We start from the raw sequence: 24,995 nt of genomic DNA, 5'->3' as shown, positions 1-24,995 counted from the left end.
ATACACTACCAGAATTTTCTCCAGTAATCGGAAAATAAATAAAGCTCTTCTCGACTCGGGAATCTGACACAAGACTTCGTGGTTAACAGTTTTAAATATAAAAACTCGAACCTACCCAAAAACATATATATCCATTGTAATATTTTCCACACAAAAAACAAAACTAATAAACAATATTTCGTGTGACCCAAACAGGTGGATATTTCCTCCAAGAAGATGAACGAAACTTTATGAGGAAAAACGTCACAAAGAATTCAATCAGGAACGAGGAGTATTTGACAAAACCGACCCGTATATGTGAGGTCAATTAGAGCATTTCTTATAAACTGCTAACTTCATTGCGTAATCTTTTGTAATTCTAAGAATGGGCTGAATCCGGAAGTTAATAATAAGATGGTTTTTGTTGAATGAAAACCTCACTTATCTGACCCAGGAATCAAACCCGACATCTCGTAATCAGCAGTATTCAAGAGTTTGCAAGATATCTATTCACGTATTCTACGAAAGCTTAATATTATATCCGTATGCAAACTGTAAATGCAATGCGGATGTCAAAAATATTTTCGAATTGCTATAAATAGCAATAAAACAAAAAAATTAAAACAAGTTCCCGAATACAGCAGAGAACCGCTCAGGCTATAGCTATAGCTCAGGAAGTTGTTCATGTTCTTTTATCTATAATCTACAAAAGAAAACGTGTTAGTTACACTGTATATAACTCAAGAACGCCTCAACCGATTTGGCTGAAAATCGCTGGAAAAGTTAATGGATGAAAATTAAAAATTAATCGCCAGCTCTTGCTTAGCGCGAAACTCAAGATGGAGTAAAATTGTATTTAAGACACGGGAAAGGATTTTATGGAGAGAGAAAAAAATGCCTGAGCGAAGCTGCGCGCGTCAGCTAGTTTTACATAAAGCATTTTCGTTAAACGTTTAAAAAACAAATAACAGTTTTATTTTTATCGTCACATCCCTGAAACTTTCACAACTTGATGGCTATTCAGATGAGTTTCGTTCTTATAAACATAATATCTAACCGTAGTACTAAAGTTATGTATTATGAGTATTTTTAACAACTATCTTGTTTCTTGTTATATCGTCGTAACGTTTCGGTTGTTTTGATATTAGTTTGACTTGAAAGCCATATTTTTTAAACTCTCGCGTTGCATGTTTAATGTATAATAGAATACGGGAATTAACGCGAACACGCATTTTACCTTAAAATGTCTAACGTGTCGGCACAGGTTGCACTCGCCGTGGTCGCAGGCTGACTGGAGTATCATGAAAATAAAATCAAGAAAATGGAATAGTCTTAATGAATAAAGCATCGGATTCGTATACAGTATTTGATGTATGACATTCTTTGACACAAATTAGTTCTCAAAAAATACGCTAGAGGCGCAGATCAATCAGAAATTCAATAGTTGGATATTCAAACAGGAAACTTTTGCTGAATTTGAAATACTTTTACATATTTTACATGATACAAGACCGACTTTTTAAAACTATTTTCGAGTATGAATGTCAAATAAACATAATTATAAACACCCTTTTTACTTTCTATTTCTATATAACGTACTTTTATTTTATTACTGCAATATTAAGCGAGAATAAGCCTCAAAATTATTTCAAACAAGAATAATCTAATTTTGGCTAAAGCTTCTCAGTTCTAATGTCAGGACAAAAGTACAGTCGGACACAAAAACACCTGGCCCTTCGCTAAAATTCCACTTTACATTTTATTCCAAAAAAGTAAAAACAGAATTATTCAAACTTACAAAAGATTTACTTTTTAATTTAAAAAAGGAATGGCATTTGTGAAATTCATGAAGGTAATGTTTCTCTTATACTTTTCAGGCTTTTTTTCATGAGAACGGACTTTTTTTTAGTAATTTATTCATTTTCGGATGTGAGTTAGCCAGTTGATTCTTACTTTTTATGTATTTTTAATATTTTGAAGTTATGCCGCTAACAGCTGTGAGATTTTATGCGTGAATTTATTCGGCCTGTTACTAAGATAAAACAGACTGTATTTATTTTCATCTCGTATTTTTCTTTACATTTTTAAACTTACTAGTTACCCGCCCCCGCTTCATCTAGTTTAAAAAGTTATTTTACAAAAAAACCTTTACTTTTTTACTATTTCAACACATATACTCTTGAAACAATTGGCCATAGTTAAACGGAAACGATCCAACCCACACAGACGTAGTTTCGAGATATTTAACTTTAAAGTTCAGATCGTATTCCGTCATTGATTCTCCACTTTAATTTTGGGGACTAACTCAGGACTATAACTTCATGGCGGGTTTGAATTTTACTTGGATTGTTTTCGTGATATTAAAATTTTAACTTCAAGGAGTGTTTTGATAGTGTGGGTTGGATCCTTTCCGTTTAACTATGGCCAATTTATCTATTAAAAATACATCATAATTCGTTGCGTAGTTAAAAAGATCTAAGCATACATAGGGACAGACAAAAGAAAACGTCTTAGTTTTATGCTATGTAGTCTTTTCGGTGTTATGAAATACCCATTGATTGTAAATTTGTTTAGTAATTTTTATTATAATTAAATACAGTGGGAGCCATTTCCCAGATGCCATTTCCCATATTATACATAATTCATTATCAGAAAGCGATTCCAAAGCTTTAGTTCTGTAGTAGTTTGAGTAGCATTAGATTTTCGTCAAATATTTAAGTGTCCCTCAAAAATGTTGGCACTTTTATCAAGCTAGTTAATCCCCCGACTGTACTCGACCTAAAAGATAAAGAACTTAACATCCCGGTGCTCTCAGTTGCGTCAATAAAACCTCTTCACTCAACAATAGTCCGCAACACTGTTTATCTTTCAGGAAGTCATTTTGAACAGGTCCTGATTGTGCAATGAATTGAGAGAATTATTTACTTGACTGTACCGTGAAACAAAGATAAAATTTATATTCTAAATGAGTATTTGAAAGAGGTAATCATTTTCTTAAATTTTTGTGTTGTCTATTATTCGGCTTACCATTTTTGTATACTGATAATTAAAAAGCTAATATTATTAGCATCTAACTAAGATAGAATAACATTCAAAGACTACTTAGTAATTAAATTATATAACTCACACACACTCATTCCTGCGAACACATTGTCATAAGAACCGATTTTTACATCATCACCAAACTAGCTTTGAGGAATCATTTAGGCGCTCATAGCCAGTTGTGCTCACCGGTCGGTAAACGATGTGTGGGTTAAGCAACCGTACGATAGAATAGAATTGAATTTAGGGGTTTTTTGGTAGATTGTCGAAATATTTCATTCCAAAATGTCAATATCACCCATCAGTAAAGCAACAAAAACCACATCTAAAATACATCCTTGACAAAACAGCGTCCCATTATGAAACAAATCTTTATATTTCCCAAAAACATTGCGTCGTACCCCATTAAATAAGGTTTACAAACAATACATATTTTATACAAAGATATGAGTATCTCTCCTAGCAATCTCAGTAATGCGTCCACTGTTTACCAGTTCTAAAAGGGCTTTAGTGTTTTGTTCGGGAGCTAAAATGTGTGTGTCAGATTGAAATGTGGTTGCAATTGTGTGTAATATAAAATGTGACTTTTCTGAATGAAATATGTTTTTAACGTAAATGGTTTGTGAAATTATTTTTTACTTTTATTTGTGTGTTCTGTTTAATTTTAACGCTAGCTAGACAGTTATTGTTGAATTTTTTTTCGCTTTAAATACGTTTTATGTTGAAATAAAACGCTTTCACTTATATTAACTTTATTTTTAAATAAAATAGTACCTAAATTGTATTTGTTATTGCATTAAATCAAGCATTACAATTCAGTTATTTAGTGAAATGTGAAACCATCTGCAACTCAGAATGAAAATAAAATCAATATTTTATACGAATAATGACAAATTTATACAAATTTTCACCGAATACATTCTCTCTACACATTGCCAATCAGCCTATAATTTGCCATTAAACAATGCCTAAACCCAAAAGCCGACATATTCCAATTTGTTTCACAAAACATGTTAATACAAGCCAATAGATGTCAAAGGGCTTTTAAAATCACCCTTTGACAAGCCAAATGAAAATGAAAGGTAACAAATCGATTAGCGTAAACAAAGTTAATTTTCAAAAAGGAGAATACATTATTGAACAAAGAATATGTTTCTAAGGATGTATAAAAAAGCCATTTGTAGGAAAAATTGCTTATTTCCGCTATATAAATGTGTATTGATGTGTAATCAAGGTTACATAATCAATTTCTGTTTGAACGATATTTTACATTTGATGGTTTACGGTTTACATCAAACGGTTTGAGACTGATCGTTTGATGTTTGATGTTCGGGAAAATATGTGAGCGAGTGTACTTGTGATGACGCGAGTAATTAGGTTAGTCAGGGTTATAGAATCTGTACAGCGACCATCCACTACCGATTACTGACAACAGATATCGATTTTTTTATGAAAATGTAATCAGGGCCTCTAGTGGTTGCCGTAGAAAGTAAAATCAAAATCAAAATCAAAATCAAATCATTTATTCATTTAGGTCAAGTGCTGACGCTTATGATAGTCAATGATACAGAGAGTGAATTTACCGCCAGTTCGGAAGGTAGGGCCAATGAGAAGAGCTGGCAAGAAACTCCTGGCCACTCTTTTTAATCGCCAAATGATTTTAACAATATTTATGCTGGTATAAAACATTGATGATGTAAGTAGCTGCTACCTACCAACACTACCGAACACACTTTGGTCATAACATAAATTAAATCAATATATTAAGGTGCTAATAAACAAGATATAAATAGTATTGGAAGCATGATGGGAGCATCTACCCACATAATAATATAAATTAAATCATACGAGGCATTTCAAGAGCATACTGTGGTAAAGGAAGTACAGTTAGTGAAACGTAGTTGCTTAAAAAAAAATTATGGCAGTCACCACACCCAGGACGACCAGTCACCCCAAGTAGCACCCGTTCACGAGTATGACGCGTGGACCAGCCATCACCCCCTTCGCACATATTAGAGGGAAGGGGTGACCCGGCACACGACGCCGCCGCAAGCAATGACATTTTAGTGAGCATGACGAACCTTGGCATGGGAGCCCACCATTTCAATGAAAAAAAAGAAAAATGAATACCACTGAGACTCGTGCAATACCTCTCTGTTACAGAGTTGAAATGACTGATTAATGTTTATACAATGCAAAGATGTATATATAAATATATAGATATTTAATCTCGATTTCTGTAGAACGCGTAACTAACTAATCCCATGTTTTCTTATCCATTAAGTAATCGTCAACCTTATAATAACCCCTTTTAATAAGATGATCTTTAACAACTACTTTGAATTTTTGTTGGGGAAGATCCATAACACTGCTAGGGAGTTTGTTATACAACCGAACACCAAGACCTGCAAATGAGTTGTGTACTTTTTGCAATCTATTGCAGGGATCTACTAATTTGTGCTTATTTCTGGTATTAATGTTATGAATGTCACTATGTTATGTTTTGTTTGATGAACATCAAATTCGCAAAAATATACTGTGATGCCACCGTCAGTATGCCTATTTTCCCAAATACATCCCGCAGAGAGTCCCGCGCTCCTAAGCCGTAAATAGCGCGAATTGCTCTTTTTTGTTCAGTGCACTTTAAAAATCAATCTTTCGATACTTGATAGTGTACCGACTATAGTATATCGCATTTCTGATGTCGTAATATAGTGTCGTGTCGTATAGTCTAATACGTAGTGAGTTAATGTGCTAAATTTATATGACAAATTTTGATATACTTGTTATTTTAAAAGAATTTTTTTGGTACTTATAATACCCGAAGAGGCTACCATTAACGAATCTGGTTTTTGTTGGAACTATAATTTATTTTTCATTGAGTTTTTTTTGTAATAAAGTCATGACGTTAATATGAATATACATAATTTTATTTATTTGGTTTACTTGGAGGCAGTCTGGTCAAGTTGTACTTTTAAGCAAACAAAAATGCTTACTTACTACAATGTATTCAGTACCAATTCAGTATGTAAACTCACTAGACTGTATGTAATGCGTCCAAGTGCTTACCACGAAAAGGTCATTTTAAATATTACAACATATTCGCTGGTCGAACAAAAGTTTTGTAGCGATATTTTATATCAAAATGTTTTAGCGAATATGTGGCTTTCTGAAGTACGATTACGATTTTTAAAAAAACATTTGATTTACCAGTCTTACCGAAGGGTATTGTGGTATGACTTAGGTAACTGGGCTTTGGGTTCCGATAGGCAGTCGCTCAATGTATTCAGGTAAACACTGGTATTCAGTTTCGTCCGGTGAGACTGGAAGCCGACTCAAACATAGGAAGAAAAGTGAAGCTGAAGAAGAAGACTGGATATGTTTTAGTATTTTAACTTGTGATATATTAATTTCGTAGCCTGCGGTACTGTATGACAAGATTTATATATGTAAGTGAGTCAAAGGAAGTTTGCAAGTGGTGTTCTTTGGTCTCTGCCTACCCCTTTGGGAAAAGGCGTGATACTAAGTGTGAATCGAACCTAGAACTTTTCGATTTTCAGTCAACTACACAACCGCATAAAGAATGTGAAAATACAGATTTTAAAATCGACGATAAAAAATCTGGTAATGGTCAGTTTTACTATATAAAATATATTATACTATACGTTTATATTATTTCAACATGGCAAAAATTTACATCAGCTTCTCAAAACACGAGTATTTCAAATACAAAGAAAAGTTATCTTAGTTATTTGAACGTGTATATATTTGAAGGTCAAAGTTCAGCCGTGTGAACGGTTCGCCGAGCGCGCTATTAGTTGCCAAGTATGCCAATTATTTCGACAAATATTAGGCCTTCGGTATGCTGAAATATGTGATGGTTTTACTAAGGAGCTATTTTTCTAGAGTAAAATAACTTTGCTGAATGAAAAATGTTAGAATGCTAGATTTTTTTCAGGTTTTTACTAGATACTGTATAATTATCTAGCTGTTTCTATCGTTTGGACCATGTTAGTGTTTCTTGGCGAAAATTAAGACGTAAAATTTTAATAACTTACTGTAAATTTTATTTCAAGTAGTAATTCGATATATTTCATACTTATTATTATTTAAGAAATCGAAATCCTTTTATGGTTACAGTGTGAGCATTAACCCAAAAATATCAAGTTCAGTGGCCTGATTCTCTACTACTATCGACTACCGAAAACCGGCCAACTCGGGAAATTTTACACTACAATTTGTTTTGATAGTACATTTTAAATGTCAATCTCTCGATACTCAACAATACCGACTGTAGAAAATAGCGCTACAGTCTCACCAATTTATTGATTTCTTCTCATTAACTTTAAAATTGATTCCTTCGACAAATCACCTCGATTCAATTCACTGATTCAATATCGAAGTAGAAAGGACGGTAATTTATCATCAACATTACCTTCCAAGGTGGAAAGTTGTGAGTTGACTTGAAACTTAAAGAACCCCTGTCCAAACTTGCGTGATATCTCGATAGCTTTTAGGTTGAATATTTTATACCTTGGAATTTTAGGGTAGAACCTTTGCGCGAGAGAAAGCACTTAATGCTGTAGTTGATAGCAAACCATGAAAAGGATGACTAAAACTGCGTTAACTTGTCTTTTTTTACTAGCCATCTAAGTACCCCATTTTTGAACAAAAGTCTCCCCACTCTCTTCTTCCAAACCTCTCTTTCTTATGCCACATTTTGCCATGATAGGTCCGCGAATGCCTTTAGAATAAAGTTTACGTCCTATATAATGAGAAACGCTGATAATCAAGGTATTTCCTAGTATTTTATTAAAAAAATAAAACACGTTGGGACCGTTTCATTTACTTTAAAAAAGCTCTCTCGTCATTCATCCAGTTGCAATTTGAGCATTTAATTGTTGTGAACTTTTGGGGACATACTTTCGACACAAAATCTCAACAACACACGATTCTATCTGTAAATCGACACTACCTTATATACCATGAAAAAACGTCGAAATATTAGGTCGGGGTAAAATAGAAAAAAAAGTTCAAACAAACTATAATGCGAAAACACTTTTTCCCCGACCTAATATATCGCTACATCTTGTACCAACTTCAATTTACGTAACTAATTCATTACACATTGAAATAACCTCTCTAGACACAGCCTGTCCGTCACCTGGCAATCTCACACCGACATGAGAAACGCTAATACGCCTCAATGACAAACTTTGACAAAGTTCTGCCATGAATTCCACGAAAAATTCCCACTTGAAACAAACTTCATACTTCTACTAGTTTTGATCTAATAACTTTGTGATTTAGAGTGATTTCTGTCTGTAAGTTTTTAATAGAATAAGTGGTTCTTGACAGCCTCTAGGTATATAGTTTTACAAACGAACTTTGTGAATAAAAACTAAGTCCTTGTTATGTTTACCATCCACGTGTGGTCCATGGCAATCCCTAGGTATTAAATAATTTTTATTTACCCTCCTTTATATGTTAAAAGCTTAACAAATGAATAGAATCATATCGAGTCTCAATTGAGAAATTGTTGGTAGGTAGCAGCTACTTACATCATCAATGTTTTATACCAGCATAAATATTGTTAAAATCATTTGGCGATTAAAAAGAGTGGCCAGGAGTTTCTTGCCAGCTCTTCTCATTGGCCCTACCTTCCGAACTGGCGGTAAATTCACTCTCTGTATGACTATCATAAGTGTCAGCACTTGACCTAAATGAATAAATGATTTGATTTTTTGATTTTGAAAGAAAATAACTACCTTTACACACACACTCTATCGCACGTTCTTAGGAGCGTGCAGGATTACGCGCGGGAAAGCAGCGCGGTCTTCGCTCGCGATTTTCTTCGCGGGCTTGACAGATGAGCGCGGCGCTTGGTCTTTCCTTTCCCCTTACACGCGCGCTCTTTCAAGCGCAATTGTTGTTTCATGCGCGACAGAGTGTTTGTGTAAAGGAGGCTAATGGTGGAAAACTTGCTATAAATAAAGGACATAACTATGTGTAAATTATTAACAAAATTTGTATTTATTTTCTTCGGATACAACGTTTAAATGAGGAGAGTTTATATATTTTTAGCAAGAAATTTTTAGCAATAAGAAAAAAAATGTTGAAAGTGTTTATTGTATCTAAAACTTCTTTCATAACTATACTATAAAAAAAATGATTTTAATATTAGTATCGAAGTTATTTTAACAGAAAATAAGAATGATTTTAAATATGTAAAGAAACGTTAAAAATACAGTTATTTTCTTTGCTCTTCCCGTAGCTAAGAAATGGAAGATCTTATTGTTTTTCCAACTTGAAATTTACAATTCTGATAGGAAACGTAGCGGTCTCAAACAGTTTAGCTACTGGGAACCGTTAGCTTTGTATTTTTACAAGTCACTGCTGTTAATTTCGAGTATTGCTTTGTGTTAAAGGTTCGTGTAATAAATTGCATCCTGAATTAAGTAGTTGATAGAACTTGTAGCGCAATTTTCTACAGTCGGTTCTAACGAGTGTGGAGTTTGACAGTTAAAATGTACTGCAAAATAGTTCTTACGACACCCGCTAGAGGCACTGATTAGAATCTCTATACAAAATTTCTCGATAACGAGCCGATTGTCGATAGTTATAGTAGAGAATTGCGGTATTGTATATTACGTTTGGAATTTTTTTATAATGTTTCCTATTACTTTAGGGTACGTTATTTTTATTTGTGTAACTCTTAGGTCCAATAATATATTGGTATCTTCTTGAAAACACAATTTTGGAAGCCTTTCACTAACCATTTAATTTCAAACGGGTTCTTTAAACAATGCTTCCATGCAATCATGCTTGTTGTCTATTAATACGGGGCGAAATCTTTGTCTACATAAACGCAACTTATTACCGTAATATATCAGAGTATTGAAATTAAAAACAACAAAGTCGTATTTATTAAACTTTTCCAATGAAATGATTTCAAAGCCGTATTGGCTATTTTGCTAATTAGAATTTCCCGGAATAAAAATAAGTAGCACAAAGAGTGGACGTTATTAGGAAATGCGCGGATTATGGCTGGACGAGATATATACAGAATTATAGGAAATTAAATACATAGAGTAGCCGAAAGTCATTTTTTACTAAGTTATTCTGATAAATCAGACAACCGTTTTTATGAACATTTCTAGGTATTGTTTGTAGCAATCAAGTTAGTAAGCAAATAAAATAAATTAACAATAGTATGGTTTTGATGGCTTCCGTGGTTCAATGTTTCGGCTGCAATTCTACTACCACTTCGTTTGAAGGTAGCAAGTTTGATTCCTGGAAATAAATATTTAACGATCTATAAAGTAATAGTAGTTTCGTATCTACATGTGATTTTTGTATGTTTGTTAAAGTGGGCTCGGCACAAGAGCAATTTGTAAGGGTTACCTGGAAAAAAGTATTTGTGTTAAACTAAAAACTATTTTAGCAGAAGAAAAATACTTTTCAAATCGTATTTCAAGTGTTCCAAAAACATTAGTGAAACACGACACTATCGAATTCAACTAGACGTATGATTTGAATCGAAACGTCAGTTAGCTGTCAGGCATCGAACCCGGGACGTATCCAATATATTTGCAAATGGAGCATTTTACTCGCGTGTTGAAATAACGTGAAATTGTTAGTTGATGTGGGTAGTTTTGTTTTTGTGCGAATGTTTTTATTGACAGTGACATGAATGCTGAAATAGGAAGTAGTTTTTTTACCGGATTTAAAAACCCATTTTATTATAAAAACTATATTTAAGCAAAACCTTAATCAATTTTAAGGCAAGAGAAAAATGATTGAATTAAACCGGGATAAGAAAATCATTTAATATGTATAGCAGTTTAGCCGGAATTCCTTGCATACTGAAAATCATTGCAGTATTTGAGCCACTAACCAAGTAGAAAGAAATATGATGACTATAAATAGTAAGATTCTTAGTTATACCTGCGAATAAGTGGAATTGATTTATTGTTATAAAATTTCGCTTGCTTGAAAAGGATAATTAATTTGATTTGTTTTTGTTACAGATCGAATCGTCATCTTTAACTACAAATTTCAAAAAGTAAGTACCTACTTAATATGGAATAACTACTTTTCAATAAAATAATACCGATAGGAAAAAAATACATAACTATATTATCTTTCGCCGCATAATTCCCGCGTAAAAAAGATAGCAATATATTTATCGTGTATCACAATTTATTACTCAGAATAATGATGTTTATTCTCCATTTTAAACATCACACAACATTAATTTAAATATGACGTCAATTAGCCAGGTCAATATTTTAACGCTGGGTCAATATTTTGACGCCAGGTCAAATAAATCAAGTTATTATGACCGAAACTATTGAAGTTTGTGACCATTTATCTGGATTATTTCTGCACTGTATGTAAATTTGAATCCGGTGGATATAACGCTTTGGATTCTGATTTATTTTGTGGCCGATAAGTACTACCTTTGCTTTTAGGGTCTCATGATCCACGATAGTTATACAGCTCAATTTACACAGAGATTTATTTCTTCTGCAACAAATAGGAAAAATCAGAATAAAATAAATATTTAATTGAACTTCTACCCAACAAATGTATTTTTTTTGGCGTTTTAGTAAATAATGGTACAGAACAATTAGTGCGCGAGTTAAACTCGCACTTGTTTAAGAAAGTTAGTGATAACAAAGAAAAAAATACCTCGACTTCTTAAAAATCGCGCTCGACTGTCCTTCGATATTCGGCTTCTACACAGCCAATTGCATTGAAACTAGTCGCGTAGGAAATCTTTTATAGTGCCAATACACAGGTACTCTCTATTCTATTACAATCAGAGACCGGTGCGGTGGGACGATATCGGAAACGATCAGTAAGAGGTCATAAGAAAAATCAACGACTTTACGTACGAAATCTTTAAAGTGTACGCTTTAAAAAGTACAAATCAAAAAACTAAATCCAGCTCCGATTTTACTAGACTAATCGTTAGTTAATTACAAAGAATTGCCTCGGTCATAGTTCTCTACATATTTATTATAAAATAAGGTCCCCTCGCCGCGTCTGTTTGTCTATTCATGATAACCTCAAAAGCTACTGAACAAATTTTCAAACAGTTTTCGACAGTAGACAGAACGATTCGAACGTTTATGCGTATTCATTGTAAGAAATTTTGTGTAAATTTACTTTTTAAGCCGGGCGAAGCCGTGGAAAGCCGCTAGTTTCATCTAGTTAGTACATTCAGGACTCTAGTTATTTCTAAAAATAAACTTTAGATAACTAAAAATAGTGGAAAATAAAATAAAATATGATAAAGAAGCAGCTTACCGTGATCCATTAGTGCTCGCTACTCGCTAGGCTTTACTCAATCCGCTTTAAGCCGCGAGTGATTGATGTTTCGCTATTTTATTGAGTTCACTTGCTCTGTTAGTTTCATATTTATTTTGTAGTTTTGAAATACACTTGTACTACTAATGTATATGTATAACATAAAGCCTGTTGTATTCGGAAGCATATGCCATAGGTGTAGGCAGAAGTGAATGAAATACAACCACGATTCGCCATGAACACTAAATCCGAGCGGGGTCGAGCCTATTGCCATTTAATAGGCATGTCATCGAATTATAACCTACCTAACCTAACCTAAGAGGTCATGATCAGCAGTCGTACACACTACAGCCCAGACCACAGAGGAAGTTTAAGGATAATTACTAAGGATAGAAGATTGAATCCATAAAATACACCAGAATATTAAATTTACATATTTAAGTATTATGCTTAGGCTACAGTGGAAAACTATGGGTAGGCTTTTGCCCAGCAGTGGTACTATACAGGCTTATAATAATAATTCAGGTATTAAAATCACTTTAAATTGAACGACCACATAGCCCTATAAAACAAAGGGCTTAATCCAACTGAACCGATGTGGCCATAAAACACAGATTTTGTGCCAAATCGTGGCTATTTGGCAATTCGCCGACAAGATTGGCAGACATACCATGTGGTGGCCCTAATCCCTCATACAAAGAATAATTTGACATGACGTAATTTTTTAATGGCTTTTTCATGGCTTGGATAGTTTGTAATTAGTTTATTACTTATATTCTGAGCTCCAGAGGGTATTATGTCAATATAATATTACAAAAGTATGGTAAGGTAATACGTAAAATGATACTTTGTAGAAATTTTTATTGTGAATTTAAGCCAGATTCAGAAATGTTCAAGCTTGAACCTTACGAATATGTTTGAAAAATAGAAAAACTTAGTTATTTTTTTCGTATCACAAATTGACCATAGGTACTCTTACAATTTGTATACTGTTTTATAAACTGAGCAGTGTCAGTGCCAAAACACATTGTTTCCTGACGTTTTGTATAAAACACATATTTGTTTATACTGCTTAGTTTTGCTCTTAATAAAGAGATATAAATCTGTATGTAAGCACAGTTATCAGATAACTAAACTCTCATTTACTCACCAAAATATAACACAATCAAGAATCAAGAAATACGCAAATACTCGCCTTCTCTACACACACTTTCAACCTACAATAAACTCTATACTACTCTATATACAGTTCTATTTCCAATAACATTGTTTTACTTAGTTTAAAGGAAGTAATATGTGCTATTTGTCCGATACAATAAGGAACAATTGAGTTGCGTTCTTGTGTGTAATGAAACGTTATAAAGAAACTACGTCTACTTTGCTGGACTTATTGATTTTCTTGGCTAATTTCGTATTGGAATCGTGAGTAAAATGAATGTAGCTGCAACTAAAATTGTTGGTTAGCTTTCATATTATTATAATGACTACCTATGTTTGGAATTTAGTTTCGCAGAGGGTTAAAAACATTAACTCAATCTGTGATATTTTGAAGCATTGTGTGATTCTTATTCTTCATAGAAAATATGAAGGTAATTCTTGTGTTAATCAAAAAGTTAAATTCTGCTAAGATCCTTTGGTTTGATTTTGTGAAACGACTTACCACAATCTCATAAAATCATTTGATACAGGAAAAACTATTCAAGTTTGTAGAAATTCTAAATCTGTAAATCAATAAATAATCAGAAATTCTTTTACAGTTGTTCAAAACATAGTAAGCTCTAAAAGAAAAAATATTCTACATCAGCAACTGAGTCAAAATACTTACAAAACATACAAAGCTCAAATTAATAAAAATTCCTTCGAGTAAATAACCCGCCCATTTTGACATGTCATACATAATTCATGTGATACAAAAGAATTAGGTGCGTCTCCATCTTGGCAGGGTTATACATATCTAGAAGATTTCATTCGTACTTAGGATTTAATTACAGTGAGTATTTGAATTGTAAATTAAGTCGACTTATTCCCTTTTGGGAATTTCCCATTGTTGGGAATTTCGTTGGGAAGTGTTTAGCCAGTTTGAGTCATTCTTTGAGACAACGTGACATGTAACGAGTGAGTATTGTGTTTCTAACAGGGGAATACTGAAACTCAAATTTGAGTGACGCTCAAATTTCAAGCTGTCTCTTTCACTTTAACGTGTATTGTAAAGGTGGAAAGCTATACCAACTTAACGTTTCAAAGATTGATCGTACCTTATAAATATATGAGCTATTAAAAATATTTTATTCTTCTTTCCATTTGTCGAGCAAATAACTTCATGTTTGTTTATTTTGAAGTTGTCAAAACTATGATGTTAGATAAATCCCGTCCAATAAAAAATAGTCTCGCGAATGGAGCTTACCGAAATGCCATTATATCTTTCGATATCATCCTCATAGTAATTTAAAACACATTCTTTAGCAGATATATTAAACATCTAAAAATAACAAAAACAAACTAAAAAGTATCTCGCACGAACATTTCACGAATTTTCTAAAAGTATTTTTTAAAACCCATTCCATTTTCCAGCATTCTTTTGAAAGCAACACCCACATCGCAAAGTTAACACCTTGCCGTTTCAGAAGGAAACAATCTCATCATGGCCACCTGCTTCCATTTATTCAAGTATGTGTTTATACTAGCCCTAAAATGGCAACACGTTTCTTAAGTCGAGAGTTTAGAAGTGCGGAGTTTGGCGAGCGAGTTTAGAAGCATAATTTCTTATGCTTTGCTTAGTGGTTTTTTATAAGACGTACTTACGTAACATCACACCTTTTATACCGAAGCTGTAGGGAGAAGTTTCATGCACAAATAATCCTGGATTTCTGCCGTTTACATTGTATGAACCATGTTGTTACATGATCAGAAGTCGGAGACGCTACCGACCGCGCCACAAAAAGTCTCGGATTCGATTCCCGTGTCGACTAATGTACCATTTGATGTTTTTTAATTTATATTAAAATTATAAAATTATTCTCAAATGGCGAAACGTGGGTGTATTTCATACACTTCCAACTACACCTTTGGGTACAGCTTGTGATAATATGTAGCCTTTTTAATTTGTCTTTTCAGTACCATTTAAAATTACAAGAAGATATTTTCTCCAAGCTGTGTTGTATTTAACGTCAGAACATTAAAACTTACGACGAGCTTATCAAATGAGAAGGTTACGTTTTATTGCAAGGTATTTCAAAGTAGCGTTTACAACTTAATATCTATTTTATATACAAATCCTAGACAACTGAGCTATAAAAACTTATGACTTGGTATTATTAAATTTCATATTTAATAATAAGTAACACTATAAAGTAAACTAATGGAGCTTATTTTCTATATTTTTGGAACTATATACGAATATAAACAATACCACCTGTCGAGCGATTCTCTACAGTTGGTACTATTGAGTATAGAGATTTTGACATTTAAAATGTACTGTAAAATAGTTTCTACTTCGCCTGCTAAAGGCGGTGATCAGATTTTTTTACAACAATTCTCAATAACGAGCTGATTGTCGATAGACGTAGAGAATTTCACAACCTTTGGATAATTATTTAATAACATTAGGAAAATTGACAGATTTTTTAATATATTTGCCGTAATTTTATCATTCAGATAGTATATCCGGCAACACCAAATTCTAAGGGTCAGATTCCTTTACAGATATGGCTAACTATGGGTTAGTTCAGCAGGTGGAATGTAGACGGTCGTTATCCTAAATGCCCTGTATTTTTATCTATCAGATTGGTTATCAGACACTTTTCCATAAGCTGTAAAACTTGCTCTTTATTGATGTTTTTCTTTTGAAAATCTCCTTCGGCCACGAAGGCTAGTTATTCACGCTCAATTTTAACTTCGCTCATAATTCCGCTAGTCTAAGATACTACCCCTAATACGAAATGGTTCCTAAGGTCCCCAAACTTTGGAACTTTAGTAACCAAGTGATTTATTCGGACAGTTTTTAAGTACTCATATAAAGTCTAGACGTCTGGAGTTATCGAAGAGATATTCAAAATTGAGGTATTAGCATACGCGCGATTAAATTTGCCCGTTTAGGAATTTATGGCTGGCGCGAACATTGTATAGACATTTGACTGTCTGCTTGAAAGATTTTGGGAGGGATAAAATACGTGTTTGTTTTGGTACGAAGACTAGTATTTGCGTCTTATAGTTGTTAGGTAGGGTAGTATAGGAGTTTAAACTCTCGGTACTTGTGCTATCGTAACTATTAATTGTCAATCGTGCTTAAGACTCATTGCATTGTAATATGATGTGCAGTGTAGTGTTCTAATAACGATAATTCTTGTACTCTCAGTAAATAGTTAATCCGGGCGTCTTGTTTTAATGTTTTTATGTCAATGTTATACAGAAAGTTTATTAGGTACATGCAGCTTAAAACTATGATTTCTATTTTAAGATACTTAACATACCAATGACTTTTCTAGTATACACATTTGTTATCACTTGATTTAACTGTGAATGAAAACATCGTAGGAAATCTCACATTCCATAGTTTACTACGTTTTTTTAAAAGCTATCACCTATTTTTACGTGAAAATATACCTGCTAAAAATATCACCTTATAGTGAAAATAACTCTTACCTCAAAAATAAGGCATTAAAATACCTCTATTATTCCAAAAGCAATAAAATCTAACAAACTACCTCCTTATTTTATCTTTTTAATCCTGACTTTGCAAAGTGGAATTCGTGTAATTCTCCTAAAAAGCGATGTTGGAAACTATGTAACTGTGAAATTTAATGTTCACTGCACATTCCAGTTCACAATAAAAAGGCTGCAAAGTAATTAGCTCCCGGTAGATGCAATGAAAACACGAAAACCATATCTTAGGGAGCGAACAGACTAGAGCTAAAGGAACTGCGATAGTCGGACGGCGCGACGACCGCATTTCTCCCATTTCTCCTAAGTCATATAAAACAGAGATTTAATAAAATGTATCATTCGTAAGATTTTTAATAATTTATAAAAGGTAGGTACATTTTCAACCACGTGGGTGATGTTCTGTTCCACTAACTAGGCTATAATATAGCCTGTATTATGGAGGTCTAAATCTTCCACTTGCATTCATTTACGCCATATCCAGTGGCAGTGGCTTATAATTCCCGCAATCATATTTACTTTATTGATATATCTTTTTCCGAAGTATAAAGCTAAAAAACCTCATGGAATTAACATGCCAAAGATACATATGATGTGATTTTCTATAGCAATGACTAAAGAGTGTCGAAATTTAAAAATGAACTTGATTGTTACTCGCGATTCTCAGCTTTTATATTTTTTCTCTTTGAGGCTAGAATTGATCAAAATCCTTTCTTAGCGGATGTTTACCTACATGCCAAGTATCGCCAAGTGTCAGCCCGATCTGTCTAATGGTTTCGGCTGTTCTTTGATAGATTACTATGTCAGTCAGTCATCTTTGAGTTAAATTGGAGTATATTTAAATTGCTTATTGCTAGCGGGTTGTTAAAAGTTATAAATAACATTGGTCAACACGAATTTTGAGTCTGAGTTCTGTACCTTTGATTTTGATTACGTATACCTAACTAAATAAGGAAATAATATTTTTATCTAATAAAGTTTGCTTTTGTAGCTTTTAGAACGAACTTTAAGTTTTAATGGTAAAGCTCTTTTTTTCACATTCAATTATAAATATATAAGAGTAATAAGTAATGATTTATATATTTTTATTAATTTAAATGATGAAATAAGGCATAAAGAAACACAAAATACAAAAAGGATACAATTTTTTTTTAGAAATGAATACTTTTGGTTTTTTTTTTTGTGTGAAAATAGGAACTTGATGTGTCAGTAGGCTCTCTCCATATTCATGGTACTTCAAACTTCATCTTTTTTTTCTCTCCTCAGTACCAGGCTGAAAAAAATTTTAATAACATTAATTAACGATGTACACATGTAATGTATATTTAAAAAAATATGTATATAGGCATATAAATGTTCATTCAATATAAGGAGTATTTTCTTACCTTCTAAAGTGTTTTTGCAGTTATTACACAAGAAGTGAGGTGCCCATATTTTATTCTGATTTCGTACTGACATGTTAAAGTAAGCTTCATAGGCTTCACAAAATGCCTTATTTGATGATAAACAAATTTTATTGGCTCTCACTTTAATAAATTCATCACAAATGTAGCAAAAAGAGTCCACGTCGTTTTTACACTTTTTCGATGCCATTTTTAGACCCCGTGACGCAAAAAAATGTGTTATTTCTTTTAAATGCGCACGCGCATACTGCCATGACACTCTGCTACCACCCACTTCGCACGCAAAAACACAGGCTCAAAAAAAAATATTTTTTTTGTCGACTTGTGTAATCGCACTACTGAAAACGCAACTGGCTTTAAGCGATTCAGCCTCTAATGTGACGTACCCTTAACACAAATAAGAGAAAAGTGTACGTCTATAAAAGTTACAACAATGTTTCAGTCGAGCGGCCATTACGTACAAACTAAGAGTTTTACATTAGATGGATAGCACTTTGTGCAATTATGTACTCATTTTGTGCCGACTTCTGACTAGTTGTACTCGTAATTTGAGATATTTAACTTTTCTTTGTGAAAGTTTTGAAAACATTTGTTGAATGTTGAACTGTTGAACTACAATTATGCTTAATGTTGTGAGAGGCATAACTTAAGTATGATCTTACATTTGTATAAAAGTATAGTTTAAATTTATTACTGACTTATCGTTTAATATAACTAACGACATAATTTATGACCCAATATTAAACCATAGCGGTGTTGTCCAAAGTTTTGGTCGTCTTAAGAAAAATCATCGTACGAGAAAGGTACGTTAAGTAAAGGTCAGTTAAATACCCAAGTTGTCTGGTATGAAATATAAATATATCCGTACTCATAAACACTATTGAACCTAATATTGTATACTTAAGTATTCTTAGTGTTATATACAAAAGTCACACGACCAAAAATTTCTTTTTAAGGAATAACTTTACTCTAACTTTTGATAATGATTGTAATCAATAGAAACAATACGATATTTGCAAATAGTATATAATTCATAAGAAAATACCTTCAAATCAAATACAGCCCACACAAACAACGCCACAGGTATTGATACATAATTGAATGATAATAAAATATGCACCGTGTAAATACCATTGTCTGATCGTCACTCGATTACACATTCCATGATAATATTTGATTTAACGCGTTAATAGTTAATTGTTTGTGTTATGTAAGCAAATATACTGTGAAACCTTATTATTGGAGGTATTATACATATGTATATGGTACTATTAAATTCGGTGATGTGGGTTCGATTACAACTACCTTTAGACGCAAGTAAATTATTTTAAGGACACAAAATTACGGCTTATCATAATGTGAAAGATTAAAAATGCCTTTCGCTACATTTCATACCAACAGAACATTTTGCTTCCTGTACCCGAAAATTTATGCAGCAGTGTTTATAATACACTCGCGATTCTCGTTGGCCCCAAGTAATAGGGCAAGCCTGTTGTCATATACCAGCCACGTTACCAATCTGTAAGCTACAACTAAAATAAGAAAAGCCCAAAAGCACCTTATTCTACCGCGGTATCATACCCGAGACCTCGTGATTACAAATCATATGCGCTAATCGTTCATACCACAAACCAAATAACTTTCAAGAAAGATTCAACAGAAACTCAGAAAACCTTCTTCGGTCAATTGGCATTGTTTTTTCTAAGAAATCGAACCCAAAACGATCTGTAGTCGCACTATTTAGACCATAGAAATAGTCGTTATTATATCCCGACTTTCACAAAATTCAACTGTTTATTCAGCACTAATAAACTACTTATTCTCATGTCGGTCGTTAAAGGCGAGGGCGTCATAATGGCATGTTAAACAAAACGACGTCAGCTCGTTAGTTCACGGGTGCATATTTCATGCCCCTCGACGGCTTGAACCGGGGACTTATGCAACAATATAAAAGGCACGTAGGTAAGGTAAAATTACTGTTTAAAAAAATCTGTAAATATTGTTTGGTGTGGTACAAATTAGCTGTTCTATATAGTCGTATATTTTTTGTATGCTCATGTAGCAGTGTCTTTTTTGGCTAATTTCACGATTGAAAAGAGGGTTCTGACCGTGAATATTGTAAGAGCTTGACAGCCATGTATAATCCAAATAAAATAAGCGTAATCGTATGTTCTATTACCATACCATAATTAATCTAATTTAGTAATATACCTTTTATACAAAATACACTCTAGAATTAAATAAACCACCTACCATTTTATAACCTTTATTATTTTTTACTAGACCCTCAGACATGTTAAACATGTTCATTTATATCCATTATTTTAAAAACCTCATATTAATTATTCTCATTTACAAAAACATATTCTTAAGAATAAACAACTAAGTAAAATAAATTTCATCAAAAATACACAGCCCCTATTAAAACGTATTTTCCTCAAAACTGTGAAGAAAGGAAAAATCCTCTTAATTTTCACAATTACTCAAAAAAAGCTTTATATCATTATGAGGATTACGACTAATGTGGTACTCTGAGGAAACGAGTCTAATTGTGTCTAATTAGAGGTCTTTCTGAAGAAAAACATGCCACGACTCATATAGAACGAGGTTTTGCAAACATACATCAGTTTAAAAATATTTTTTCTTTATAAAAATGGTTAATGTTAATGTCTGACTATGTAAATGCTATAATTTAATAGCCAAACTAGTACCAATTAAGATATGATTAGGCAGTACTAGGAAAGAAATATTTTATGTTTTAGTTTATTTAAAAAACATTTGTGAGTGAAAATCATTTGTACACATAATGTTCTGGTAGATGGCCTGTTGACAAAATGCTTTGGTAGAGATCATAAGTTAAGAATCGTACCCTTTTTTTACAAACATCCATGTCATAGGGATCAAGTCGTGATACAGAAAAAAAAACTACTTAGAAATAAGAATTAAAAATATATGTTTATTTTCCTGAAACATATTTTTCAACTCTGCCTACTCCCTGCACATACCTAGCAAACCGTTTCAAAAACGTCAAAATAATTCATTTTTATTTCATCAAAAAGAGCATGACAAGTGCATGGCAGTTCCCGTCTACATCAATTACTTTGAAACGTGCATTTGTACAAAAATGCAACATTTGCACAAAAGCTAATTGGTGTCACGTTTTGTGTATTCATTTTGTGCACGCTCTCCTTTGTACGACGTTTGTTAGGCCAGTAGTGCAATTATTACGCTAGAATAGATGTAAAATTAAGTAGGTAGAAAAATATTGTACTATTCTGACAAGGGGCAGTTGAAAGAGTTGGTTTGAACTTGTTACAAAAGTGTTTAAATTGATTTGTGAACTATCTAAGATTTAAAGGAATAAAAAGATATCCTTCATTCATTGTCGTATGGTTAGTGGTCAACCTGGTGTCAAAATTGTTCAAGCCGCCCGAAGGCCTTTGACGTGGCTTGAAGATATCCTTAATAGCGTATATTTGTGCTCAAGTTTCAAAGTTTGTTAAATAATGTCTGTAAATATGCAGTTTTGCTAAAAATGCAGTTTTTCGTCTTAAAAATTCCTACAATTATTATTATCATCGGTAGTATGTAAAAATAAGTCAAAAACCCTTGCGAAAATTGGTTAAGGCTTTTAAGAAATTAAATGTTCTGTACAACAACAAAGATCCGATTATTAGGTACAAATACCTACAATTTTATGAAAAACATCATGTTTTTATAAACGTAGTAAGTAAAGTTATCGGTCAATTTACTTCTAGATTTCCACTCCCAAGGCGAGGCAGTATGATTGGATAGGCTAATAGGATTCTTAGGCAGTCGCTCAAATTGACAGTGAACTTGATAACAAATAGGGCTGCGACAACGCGTAGCTGTATTTGTAAAACGCCATATTGGTCTGTAATTGAAATATAGCATACTTTTGATGAAATGTATTATGATATATATTTTTGACTTATTGTCAACTGAGACATCTTTACTTTGTGTAACTTCAACTATACATTATTTAGTTACAAATATGTTTAAGTTTATAAAGCGCTATTAAACCAAGACATCATCAAAAAGATGACCTATGTAAAATTATACATCTACAAAATACAAATATGATTTATACTAGTCAGAACATAATATTTTTGCAACACGACTAAAAAAAACGGAACTCTTGGAATTAATCTTCAGGCCATATTATTAAAAGCAGCTAAAAAACGAAAATTCATGCTAATGTTTATCGTCTCGTAGTATGACACAGGGCAGACAGAATCGGAAGCCAAGAGGGGAGGCCTTTGCCCAGCGGTGGGACACATAAAATACTAACGTGACGTTTACAATAGTTAGAAGTAAGTAAGAATCTATTCAAAAAAATACTAATGAATAATAACTCTCTACTGGATGAATTATACATAAGATGAAAGTTATTCCACACAACATTTGACTAACTTAGATTGTATAACAACACTCAACCCACAGGCATTCCTTTTTGCAAACTTAATAATTAAGTGCACAGAAGTAATTATGACATTGGAATGAAGTTCGTCCTAAGACGAGTGAGGAACAACAAGTTTTATAAGTAGGATTGCTTGATAACTTGTTCTGAGGTACGAACGTCAATTACAACTTTAGATGGCTGTCTGAATCTTGGGTGACAATTCAACTGGAGAGGATTTTAGTTAAAAGGCATTTAAAGTGACTAGATTTTCTAACACTATCGATTATTGACAACCGACTAGCTATCGAGAAATTTTGTATGAAAATCTGATCAGTGCCGCTAGCGGGCGTCGCCGTCGTGGGAACTATTTTGGCAGCATATTTTTAATGTCAAACTTTCGCTACTGGATGGACAAGACTGAACAGAATCGCGCTACAGGATATTTCTTTTTTTTTATTACTTCTGTAGTAGAATATAGCTTTCACCCTTAAAACTAAAGCTATCTCGAGATGTCCTTATAAAATCTATAATTGGAACTAAGAGACGAAGAAAGAGGTTAAAAGTATAATAAAATAAGTAGAACTAAGGAATTTATTGTAACTAGTGAGGATACCATATAGTTCAATAAATTAATAAATATTTGTTTCATACGAGGATCGAACTTACAACACCGTCGCAATGTGCCAGCCTTAGTATACTAACCACCCAAACTACTTCACCACAAACATGTCAACATTCAAATTCTTATACATATAGCGTCAAACCAGATACCATTAGTTTTCTCCAAGTGGAATCATTATAGGAATGTAAATCGCGGTCATTAACAATCATTGCGCAATAAAATGAATGGGGAACTTTTTACAAGCAATAATGTCCGCTAATGGAAGTTCTTTATGACTATCATTAATTAGCATCGGCTGTCTCGCTCTTCCGCGATTATTCTTGATTAATTGCCTTTTTGTATAACAAAAAGACAATCTCTCTTTAATTTTGCGAGAGATAAACACTTTTAAAACAAATAATCATTCTTCTATACTATCAAGTGTCTTTAGTTATTTGAAAGGAAAAACTGTTTCAATGGTGTTTACAATTTTACAAAAGTTTACAATTGTATGCGTGCACTTTTACATTTCTTGACACAAATTCCAATTGCTTTATGACCTAACTCGAAGATAGATCTTAAAACATCTGTGTAGCAGCCATCTTCACTATAAAATAAATAAATTTAACCCATTAATGTCCCACTACTGGACACGGTTCTACTCCCGTAATGAGGGAGTGGTTAGGCATTGAGTCCACTAATTTGCAAAAATAATTACTTACTACAAACATACACAAAATCATGCCTTGTTCATATAGGGGTAAGCAGAGCCCAAAGAGAACCATTTGACACATCTTGTTATAGGGTATAGGGCAGCCGGTTACTAGTGCATGTTCGTGTAAAATTTGTGTGTCTTTTTAGGGCGTTCTTTCTGGGTTTTTCGATTTACTTCCTTTAAAAATAATAACAACAATTAATAAAACAATATCTTACTTTATATTACTACTCCCATGATAGGAAGCTGATTTAAAATAACCAGAAATACTTCGCTTTAACGAGATAAATGACCATCAGTTTGCTAAATATAATTTGCGACATTGTTGCTCACATTTTCCGTATCCAATAACCAATATTAATTAAGGCCGCGGTGTTTGATCGCTCGACTGCAGCCATTTACGGGTGACCGACGGCGACCGACAACGACCGATAACGACCGATAGTGACCGAAGTTGACCGATACAGACACCTGAGCCTTAGCGCTTCAGAGAACACGTGTTAAAAGTTATGAAGTAGGCTTCGTATTGCTTTTGAAACAATATATTGAATGAAAATTGTGAAAAGCAAAGCTTGCTCATGGTTCAGACGTAATAAGAGAATTTTAATGTGAAATTAAATCTGTAACGCGATACTCTCCAGATGGTACTACTAAGGATCGAAAGGTTGACATTAAAAACGTTCTGCAAAAATAGTTCCTATGACGCCCGCTAGAGGCGCTAATCATATTTTCATAATCAATTTTCTTCAAAAAGGGGTTGTTTTCAATAATAAGAAAATTATTTACTTCATAGTTATTTGGTAATATTCACGATCCTAAGAAACTGCTAATGGCATTCGATCGTAACCATTCGATAAG

General features: G+C 33.2%; 1 protein-coding gene across 2 annotated transcripts in view; it reads left to right on the top strand.

Annotated features, from left to right (window-relative positions):
• SPR (G protein-coupled sex peptide receptor) overlaps window positions 1-24,995 on the top strand; it is a 338,586-nt gene that overhangs the window by 227,592 nt on the left and 85,999 nt on the right. Inside the window, exon 5 of one of the 2 annotated variants that reach the window (XM_076131648.1) lies at window positions 11,052-11,086. The exons of the other annotated variant lie outside the window; for it this stretch is intronic. The gene's annotated coding sequence lies outside the window, so the exon portion shown is untranslated. The remainder of the gene's footprint in view (window positions 1-11,051; window positions 11,087-24,995) is intronic. 2 annotated transcript variants of the gene reach the window in all.

The sequence above is a fragment of the Anticarsia gemmatalis genome, chromosome 26 (genome assembly GCF_050436995.1).
Source record: "Anticarsia gemmatalis isolate Benzon Research Colony breed Stoneville strain chromosome 26, ilAntGemm2 primary, whole genome shotgun sequence".
NCBI lineage: Eukaryota > Metazoa > Arthropoda > Insecta > Lepidoptera > Erebidae > Anticarsia > Anticarsia gemmatalis.
Note: the sequence above shows the minus strand (reverse complement) of the source record. Positions and strands in the feature narration are given on the sequence as shown.